Here is a 9,237-nt window from a genome sequence, read left to right as displayed (position 1 = left end):
GTGAAAAGAAAGACTAGCAAGGTTTGGTACCTAAAGCGTCCCACCTGAGCCACATGGTGGACTCTGTACCTTCATTCAAGGATCCCGCTCCACCGACTAGCAGAAACCTGTGTGTTCCTGCCCTGGTGGACGCAGCCAAGCGTCGGGGCTTTGCGTTGTTTAGGGCAGGATAACGGTCACCTCGCTCCCCCTGGTGGTTACTCTTTCAGTTACAACCTCGGAGCGAGCAGGAGGCCATCTCGGCTTATCCACAAGCAGGCTAGGGAACAGGACACCCCCACACCACACCACCCACAGTAACTTTGCATTCTCATCCCTTGCCACCCCGTCCTTCTGGGAGTCTGGGGCCCTACATTCCTGAGCGCGCATGGGCCTGGTCCCTCTACATTCCCATAGCAATGGAAAGAACACAGGCCTAGATACCCACATGTCATCTAAAAAGCAACAAAGACTTGCAGGGTCCTTGATCTGTTCATATTCCTGCATGCCTGGTCTATGCTCTTGTCCTTTGGTTAAGGCACTGGACGTTTCTGAAATCATCCTAGCTCGTATGAAAAGAGAAGTGATTGCTTCCTGTCCTGACTTCTTCCCTGAACCTGGGAAGTCTTTTGGGCACCTAGTAGGCCTGTATTGCTTCCATTACTATGGGAAGGGTCTGGGCCACACAGGCTCAGGGAAATAGTGGAGGCGGGGTGTGTGTGTGTGTGTGTGTGTGTGTGTGTGTGTGTGTGTGTGCAAACTTACAGCAAGAGGTAGTTTTTGGGCCACGTGGAACACCCTCTGTGTGGAGCACCCTCCATGTGACCCTCTCCTCATGAGGAAGTGAGAAGGCATGAGCTCAATTCTAGACTCTCTTATGTAGCTGAGGCCTCTTCCTGTGCCTCAGTCTCCTAGACTCTACTGCCAGAGCCGACAGCGCAGAGCCCGGCACATGGAGGAGGGCTGGTGAATGTCTTCACATAAACGTCTGTGCATAGTGGGAATGGAAAGATATCGGGAACAGAGAAGGACTTAGAAGCCAGGGCCTCAGCACTTTGGCCTGCATACCACACGAAAATAATGTCTCCCAGGTTACAGTGAGACTTGGAGGTGGTCTGGGGGCAGCAAGACAATGGGTACAAGGCTCTAGGTCAAGGTGTGGCCCCTCCGACAGGGTCTTATGTAGCTCAGACTGACCTTGAACTCATGTTACTAAGGATGACTTGGAACTCATCCTTCTGCCTCTGTTTCCAGAGGAGTGCTGAGATTATAAACACACCACCATGCTTGGTTTTGTTCAGTGCTAGGGGTCAGGCCCAGGCCTTTGTGCATTCTTGGCAAGAACTCTACCCACTAAGCTACACCCCACCCCTCCAGCCCACACTTCTCTTAAGGGATCTGGGGAGACACCCTCTGCCTCTTTAGGCCTCTTAGAGCCCCACACCTGTCCAGCCTGTCTATGGGGACTGATGTAAGATAAGAAATGTGAAATTATAGTACGGCACAGAACACACAGCAAAGACTGTCATAACAAGGGAAAGTGCTTTGAAAATTGTGACACTTACCCTGTTATTACTGAGGGACAAAACTCCCAGTGGCTTGCACTCTGCTCCATATCGAAGCATGAATCTCACCTCACCAGAACTACCTGTGATCTGTGATTGTTTCTTTCCCAGGCATATAGACATCTCTACCCTAGATACATTTATATTGGAGAGGAGAGGAGAGGGGAGGGGAGGGGAGGGGAGGGGAGGGGAGGGGAGGGTAAGGGAGGGGAGAGGAGAGGAGAGGAGAGGAGAGGAGAGGAGAGGACAGAGAGAGTGCCAGGGGCAGAAGTGAGTGGTCCTCTGTTCACATCAAAGTCTTGGTAGAAATGTCCATTTAAAGGAAAAGTAATCCTCAGGGGAAAACCCAGCCCAGGGCAGTTGACCATTGGCTTGAGCAAAAAGATACCACAGGAGTTCAGATGCCCAATGGCAGCAGAGGCGCTGCCAATCTAAAAAGGTTATGTGCCGAAGGATTCAGCTATGTTATACTCTGGAAAACTGCAAATTTAGAAACAGTGAAAGGATCAGCAGTTGCCAGGCATGTTAGGGGAAGGAGGGATAAGCAAGAAGTGCACTAAGTGTCCTGAGGGCACTGAACTTAACCCTGTCTGGTTACTTTGTAACAGTGGCTGCATGTCATCATGAGGACACAAAGCCATGGCATGGTGGGTGCAACACCAGCTCTGGGTGACATAAATGGATATCGACAGCTGTGTGCAGGGGCAGAGGGACAGGGGACATGGGACGGGACAGGTGGACAGGTGGACAGGTGGACAGGAGGATGGGGTATGGGGACTGGGGGATAGGAAGACAGGGGGCAGGGAGACATGGGGACAGAGGGACAGGGGAACAGGGGGACCCTTTTGATTTTCTGTTTTGTAATACTGCAAATCGAAAACTAAAGTATAAAGTCTAATAAGAAATCATTTTCCCAGAACTGTGTTCCCTTGTTTGCAAAACAGAGGCCTTGAGACTTACTCGGTCTGCTCATGATGCCCATGAGGCTGAGGCTATAATTAGGGTCACACAGACTTCATGATGTACAAGCCCCACACCCCAAAGTGATGGTGTACCCTGGTCCCTGCAGAATGAAAGGAATCTTTAAAGTCAGAGTAACAGACAGCCATTCTTGCTGCACAGCCTTCTGTTACTGTCCCACCTCAGCTCCTCTCCTTCCTTCCCCACCACACCCTGCAGGTGTGAACAATAGATAATATACTGCGTCTCTTAAAAATCTGCAAAACCCTTCTCAAGACTCCTCTTCAGACCTGCCTTCTTTCTCTGGTGAGAACGGGCAAGAGCCTTTCTGGCGTTAAAGATGCACATCCTCTGAACAACAGAGGCTAAGAAGCCTTTGCTGGTGCTCAGCAGACTGCAGTGAATAGATCCTGTACACACACACACACACACACACACACACACACGCACGCACGCACGCACGCACGCACGCACGCACGCATGCACGTGCGCGCGCTCCTGCCTTTTGTCTCAACCAGATGCAAACCCACTGAACTCTTTGGAAGGTCCCATGTGCCCTCCTGTGCAGCAGCCCACACAGCTGTTCAAAGAGACGCTATTTGATCTGAAACATCTGCAAGCGCTTCCTCAACCCTTGACTGGGAGCCTCAGCTGAGATCAGACATCAGAAGGCTGTACTCCTGAGCAAGCCAGTTCTTGGGTACTCGAGGTGGCGGCCGCTGTCTTGGAGTCCCCTGGGGTTAGACTCAGGTCTGGCTGGAAGTTCAGTAAGGACTTCAACATGAAAGATGGTCAGGGGATAAAGAGAACCATGTCAAAGGTCAAGACTGAGGAGTTCACTAAAGTTGCTACCCTGGAGGAACATGCAAGTCATTTAGCCTGCAGTTTGCTTTATTTTAGTTTCTGTGATGTTTGTTTTTGAGGCTGGCCTCAGACTCAGTGTGTAGCTGAGGATGACCTTGAGTTTTTCCAGCATGATGGGAGTATGCCATCACACCTGGTTTATGGGGTTATATCCCCAGCCCCAGATCCACTGTGGTTGGTTTTTATGGCCCCCATTCAACTTCCTGTGTTTAAGGAGCACACAGTAGTGGTGGTGGACATCCTTGCTATTCTGAGACATCTGGGTAGGGCCGGGGTATGCTGTCTACATCCCTTGCTCCTGAAACAGGGTCTGGCAAGAGTTGCAGAAAGCAAACCCCCATCAAGGTTAGTTCCAGTGGATGGCTGATTGGATAAACGGAAATGTGGATGGATAGATGGTGGAGATAATGAATGAGTGGCAGGTATGCATGGACAGACCCATGGACCGATGAGTGAATGGTACCCTGAGTCTAGCCTAGGCACTAGGGTACGTTCTCAGGGTAGATTTCAGACACAAGGTTGTATATGAAAGATGAGTGGGCCCTGTCTGCTGTCTGGGGTCTCTTATTCCATGTTCTAGACAACTGATGACCATGTGGCCTAGGTTGAAGTGGGACACAGACAGGCCGGGCTACTCAGGCTAAGAAGCCAGTGACACCTGAACAGAGTCTCCTGGATGCATATCTCAATCTATGACTGATGCCCTCTGTCCCCTGGGGTTCAACTCTGCCTGTCAGCACCCCTACATCTATAGCCCTATCCTCATAGGCTCTGGCCTCAAGCCACACAGACACTACAAAGCTGTGCCTTTCTCTAGAACCCTTTGCCTTTCAGACGAGCTGCAAAGCTCCCTATCCCTTCTTATAATTTTGTGCCATTTACGAAGCTCCAGTTAGGTGCTAGTTAGCGAGTAAAGGTCATAGCTCCTCTGGTCTTCCCTAAAACATTGTTCGGTGGTGGCATTCCTGCTGGTGGTCCCCTCACCTTGTCATACATTTCCTTCTGATCACAGGTTCTAAGCTGATAGGGTTCCCTCCCTTATCTGGGGAAGGTAGGGGACACGGACACCATGACCTCTTCCCACAGCTACTGCCTCTCTCCTCCTTCACCTCCCTTTCCTCTCTTGTCACACCTAACAGCATGAAGACCCCTCATGTTCTGTGCACAAAGCCCTTCCACTCATTTCCAGGATACAATCCCACATTGTGTCTACACCCTGGAGTTGGGGGTCTGCTGGCTGGATTCCAGCTCACAGGGCCCCCATCCCAGGCTGACAGCTCCTCCTCTCGTCCACTTCCTGGCCCTTCGGGAGTTCCTGCTTCTGGTGGTCCAGTCAATTCCAAGGTGTATGGGGCCAGTTGAAAGCCCTCCTTGTTGATGTCCCTCGCTGTCCATTTCTTCCCATGCAAATGTTTCCAACAGGACGATGCTTCCTCTTTCTCCTCCAGTTTGGGATTGTGTTACCTGCTCTACCCTGTCAGAGTGTCCTTTCTGTTGGTCGACTGTTATGAGTAAGTAATTAGCCTACTCCACAATGTCTGCTTCTCATTCTCTCCCTAGTGCCCTCATGAGGGTCACCAAGGACTCCCTTGTGGTTGAGTCCAACACACATTTTTTCCACCACCTGTCTAACCTGACACCTCTAGCCAGCATCCACTAAGCTGCCATATTTACCTGAGAGAGAGGTGTCCTCTATAAATTTCCCTGGGCCTGGGCACTGAAGACCCCTTTTCCCAGATGTCCAGCCCAGTCTTTCTGTCTTACCTCAATCAGACAAGACAGATAAATATGTCAGTCTGCAGCTGTCCCTGATCCACATACAGGGTCCTGGGATGCCTATCAACACAACTGTCTCTAGAGAGCTAAGGTTTCCTTATGTCTCCTGCTTGGTGAAGGTGCCTTTCTCAGGATCACTGTGCACCAATGTAGGCTGGGACTGTGCCCAAGGAGACCACATGGAGGCACGATTATAGGCAATGGTGCCTCCATTCTCAAAGGGGATAAATCAGTTATTCAGCCTCACTCAAACCCTCGTGCCCATCTCTCCCCAAAGCCTAGGGTTCCACCCACTCAACCCTTCTCCTGATATCCCCACAGACATAGCCCCTCATGAACCCCACCACTCTGACATCTCCATCACCATGGCATTCCTTCAGGTTTCCCTCCCCTGCCCCATCTGCTGCCACAGTAACCTTGCCCTTCCAAAGTTGTTCCCAGTCCTCAGCCTAAACATGAGATGGTGGCTGCAAGATAGCTTCAGGCTCCACTTCAGGGCCTTGCTGCCTCCCATACCTCACTTTCCCACCTGACCTTAATGGCTGCTGTCTGCCCCTCACTAGTCGTGTCCCACACCTACATCCCTCTGCTTTGGGGCTACCTGCTTGCTTCCTCCACTTGCCCTGGAAACTCTTCTATCTTTAAGTCAAGAGAGCTTACGTGGCACTGGGAGCACAGAATGTGAATCATCTTAGGTTGCTAACAACATGGTGAGCCTGTGTGGCCACAGACCCTTGAGCACAGTCTACAGTCTACAGTCAGCAGCCCCTGTGAGCGTGTCCACCCTGCCCACCTCTGCCAGGAAGGCCTACTTCCGGGTCCCATAAATCTATCCCTTCCACTAGAAGCCACTTTACCAGGGATTATCTAGAGTTTCTGAAAGCCTGTATGAAATCTTTTGTGCCTGTAGCAGGCCCTGTACTCCTACTCTGTCTGGAAAGAGAAGGCTAGGGAAGGCTGGTGAGATCTGAGAGCCCCTGAAGGCAGTCTGTGGATGCCTGCACCTTTGTGCCTGTCTCCAGATCGTTAGGCCTTAAGAAAGCTGTCTCTACAATGTGGGGGTGGGTGCTCCCTTGGGGATGGTAACACAGGCTTGCCGTTGCAGACACGGGTGGCAGGGGGATGTGCCTGGGCAGCTCTGGAGAACTTTCAGGGTCCCTTGTATTCAGGATCCTGATTGGCAACTTAAGGGACAGCAGGACAGAGCACTGTGGCTTTTGTTCTATTCCTCTGGTGCAGCATACAGTCCCCACTTAAGGGCAATTTGTTCCTTTCGAAAGGATTCCAGCTGGTTAGATTTAAGGTGAAAAATAGGCCTTAGTCAAGACGCTCCTTAGGGCTTTTCAGTTTTCGATGGCTGGAGAACAGGGATACATTTTCAAATGCCGGCCACTTAATGTTTGTCAGAAGGAACACTAGGGGAGGGAATCCAAGGGGAGAAAAGCACTGGCTAACCAGCCTGCTCTTGGCTCTCAGTTCTCAGCCACAGGTGACACGGGAGTCATCCAGTTTCCTAAATTCCTTTGCCTCTTTGACACCTGACTCTCCACATCCCTTCCTACCTCTCCTTCCCACTCCCAGCCAGTTTCACCCGGGCAGAGAATACTTTCCTGAACCCCTGGTCTTTGCAGCTTTCATTCTGTGCAGAGGACACCACACAGCTTAATGGGCAAGCAGTGGGGCTTACTGTTCATATAGCTCAGGCATTAGGAAAGGTTTTCTACATGCCATTCATTTTCACCCATCCATCCATCTATCCACCCACTCATCCTTTCTTCCATCATCCATCCATCCATCCACATGTCCACCCATTCATCATCCATGTTTCCACTTACCCAACTCTCTGTCCATCTATATATCTATCCATACACTTATATGTCCATCTATCCATTTATCTACCCACTCATTCATTTATCTAGCCACTCATCTATCCATCTGTCCATTCACCTACTGACCACTCATTGATTCATCCATCTGTTCATCCATCCATCCACTCTCGTTTTTCACTCCTTTCTTACACAGTCATCCAGCACAGGGCCTGCCATGCCAACGGGGACTGCAAGCAACTCAGTGTTTACAAGGTGGTCTCTGTGGTACAAGAAGGGGTGCAAATACTCTCTTTAGAAGGCAGAGGAGGGCTGGAGAGATGGCTCAGTGGTTAAGAGCACTGATTGCTCTTCCAGAGATTCTGAGTTCAAATCCCAACAACCATCTGTAATGAGATCTGATGCCTTCTGCTGGTGTGTCTGAAAAGAGTAATGGTGTACTCACATACGTAAATAAAGAAATCTTTAAAAAAAAATTTTTTTGAAAGAAAGAAGGTAGGGGATACTTAGAGAGTTTGGAGCAAGACATTATCAGCAAGCAAGAATGGAAAGTAAAGTTCAGAGCCAGTAGTCAGGGAAGGCTTCCTGGAGGAGGAAGTAAAGCTCAGAGATGGGAGAAGCCTGTGCAATGGTGTGAAAAGGCAGGGACACCACCCCGCCCCCTACCCCACAAGTGATGGGGCAACAGAGACCTGCCCTGTGCCTAAGGCACTCCTGCCAAAACCTCAGAATTTGCTTGGCAGGGTTGGGGTGGGATCTCCCTGGGCAAGTCCTCTGACAGTTGCCACTCTGGCGACTTAAATTTAGCCACTTTGAAAATAAGGTGGTGTTTCTGCTAACTGTGTGCCAACGCTTGCCTTTTCCCATCAACCCTGGGAACTCTGAGGAAATAGCTTCCTCCTCTAGCTGAAGAATCGAGTCTGTTTTACCCATGCCCAGCTTTTGAGGTACCCTGTTCCAATATGGCGCCCTTCCTCTCTGGCTCCACAGGTTTCTCTACAGTTGTCTTGTCCCTGAAACCTTCAAGGGAACTCCATCCACCACCTTCTGTAAGGATGGTCCCTACTGTCCTTCCCACCCTCCTTTCCGTCTTCACCAGAGAAGCGTGCTTTCAGCATCCCCTCCTCCAAATCCCCCTCAGAGCCTTTGGAAGTGATTGGCCACCGAAGCCCACAACCCTTCTTCTCACAAGCAGCTCCTGATGATCCTCTGGGGATCTAGCTTAGAGAACAGGAGCCACCGTTTGGTCTGGGGACTAGCAGGATGTCATGCAGTAGGGATCCTAGTGCTTACCACTTACCCCTCTACAAAAGCAAATGCTCAGTTCACAGGCTTGATGAGAGAATTGAATGGACTGGCGGGATAAATAGGAGGCAACATGAAGGGCCACACGGTGCAACCTTTACAGTCCCCCTGGCTTCACCTTCTCCTGAGTCTGTTATGTTTCAGAAAGCATCAGGGCTGTACTAGTACCTCACCCCAGAACATCTATTAAATCCAGTGAAATCAGGCTCCTAACTGCTCTCCAGTTCCTCTCTCCAGGGAGGTCAGGAACTTGGCAGTCTACACCTCCATCTAGTGGGCCCCTGAGCAATAGCAACAGAGCTGGAGACTCCCTTGGGATTGATGAACTAATAAATTGCAGTGGAGCCAACGGTCCCATCCTTCAGGAATATGCTGGTTTCCATAGAATGTGATGGGCCGCTGTTGGGGTGGGGCTGGAATCTTGCCCAGTGTGGCAGCAGTAGCTGTCCTTTCTCTGTTCCTCTTGACTCCCCATAGGTATGACACTGCCTGAGGTCTTCTGCGAGAAGGGTCAGGGGGGGAGGGGAGGAAGTATTGCTGCTCAGTCTCCTGGAGGGAATACTGCACATTGGAAAGGCTGCGTATTGTCACAATTGCACTCAGGAAAGGTTAGTCAGCCAGCACAGTTCCCTATATCAGCCATATCAACGGCGAGATATCACATTTGATCTCCAATAGTGAAAACACTTGGAGGGAGACAGACAAGCCAGCCCCACCCACGTGCATGGGCAGTCCTGGTGATGCTGTTGTCTACGTTACCAGCTCTGTCATGCCTCACCACAATGTGCCTGACCAGGGTGGCACAGGGCCTCTTGGGGCTGCACTGGGGAGGAGCAAGATCCCTGTATCCCTTCCTGCCCTACTGCACAGAAGGGTCAACACCTTCTATCTATCCATTTGTGACTTGCCATATAACAGCCATGTCACTTCTGAATGCTAGTACTCCCTGCCTAGCAGTGAAC

At 50.7% G+C, this 9,237-nt stretch overlaps 1 protein-coding gene across 2 annotated transcripts in view; it reads right to left on the bottom strand.

Annotated features, from left to right (window-relative positions):
* Positions 1-9,237, bottom strand: part of Pebp4 (phosphatidylethanolamine binding protein 4) — a 212,348-nt gene that overhangs the window by 191,939 nt on the left and 11,172 nt on the right. The window lies entirely within an intron of this gene.

The sequence above is a fragment of the Rattus norvegicus genome, chromosome 15 (assembly GCF_021556685.1).
Source record: "Rattus norvegicus strain SHRSP/BbbUtx chromosome 15, alternate assembly SHRSP_T2T, whole genome shotgun sequence".
Classification (NCBI taxonomy): Eukaryota; Metazoa; Chordata; class Mammalia; order Rodentia; family Muridae; genus Rattus; species Rattus norvegicus.
This window is presented reverse-complemented; position numbering and strand designations above follow the sequence as displayed.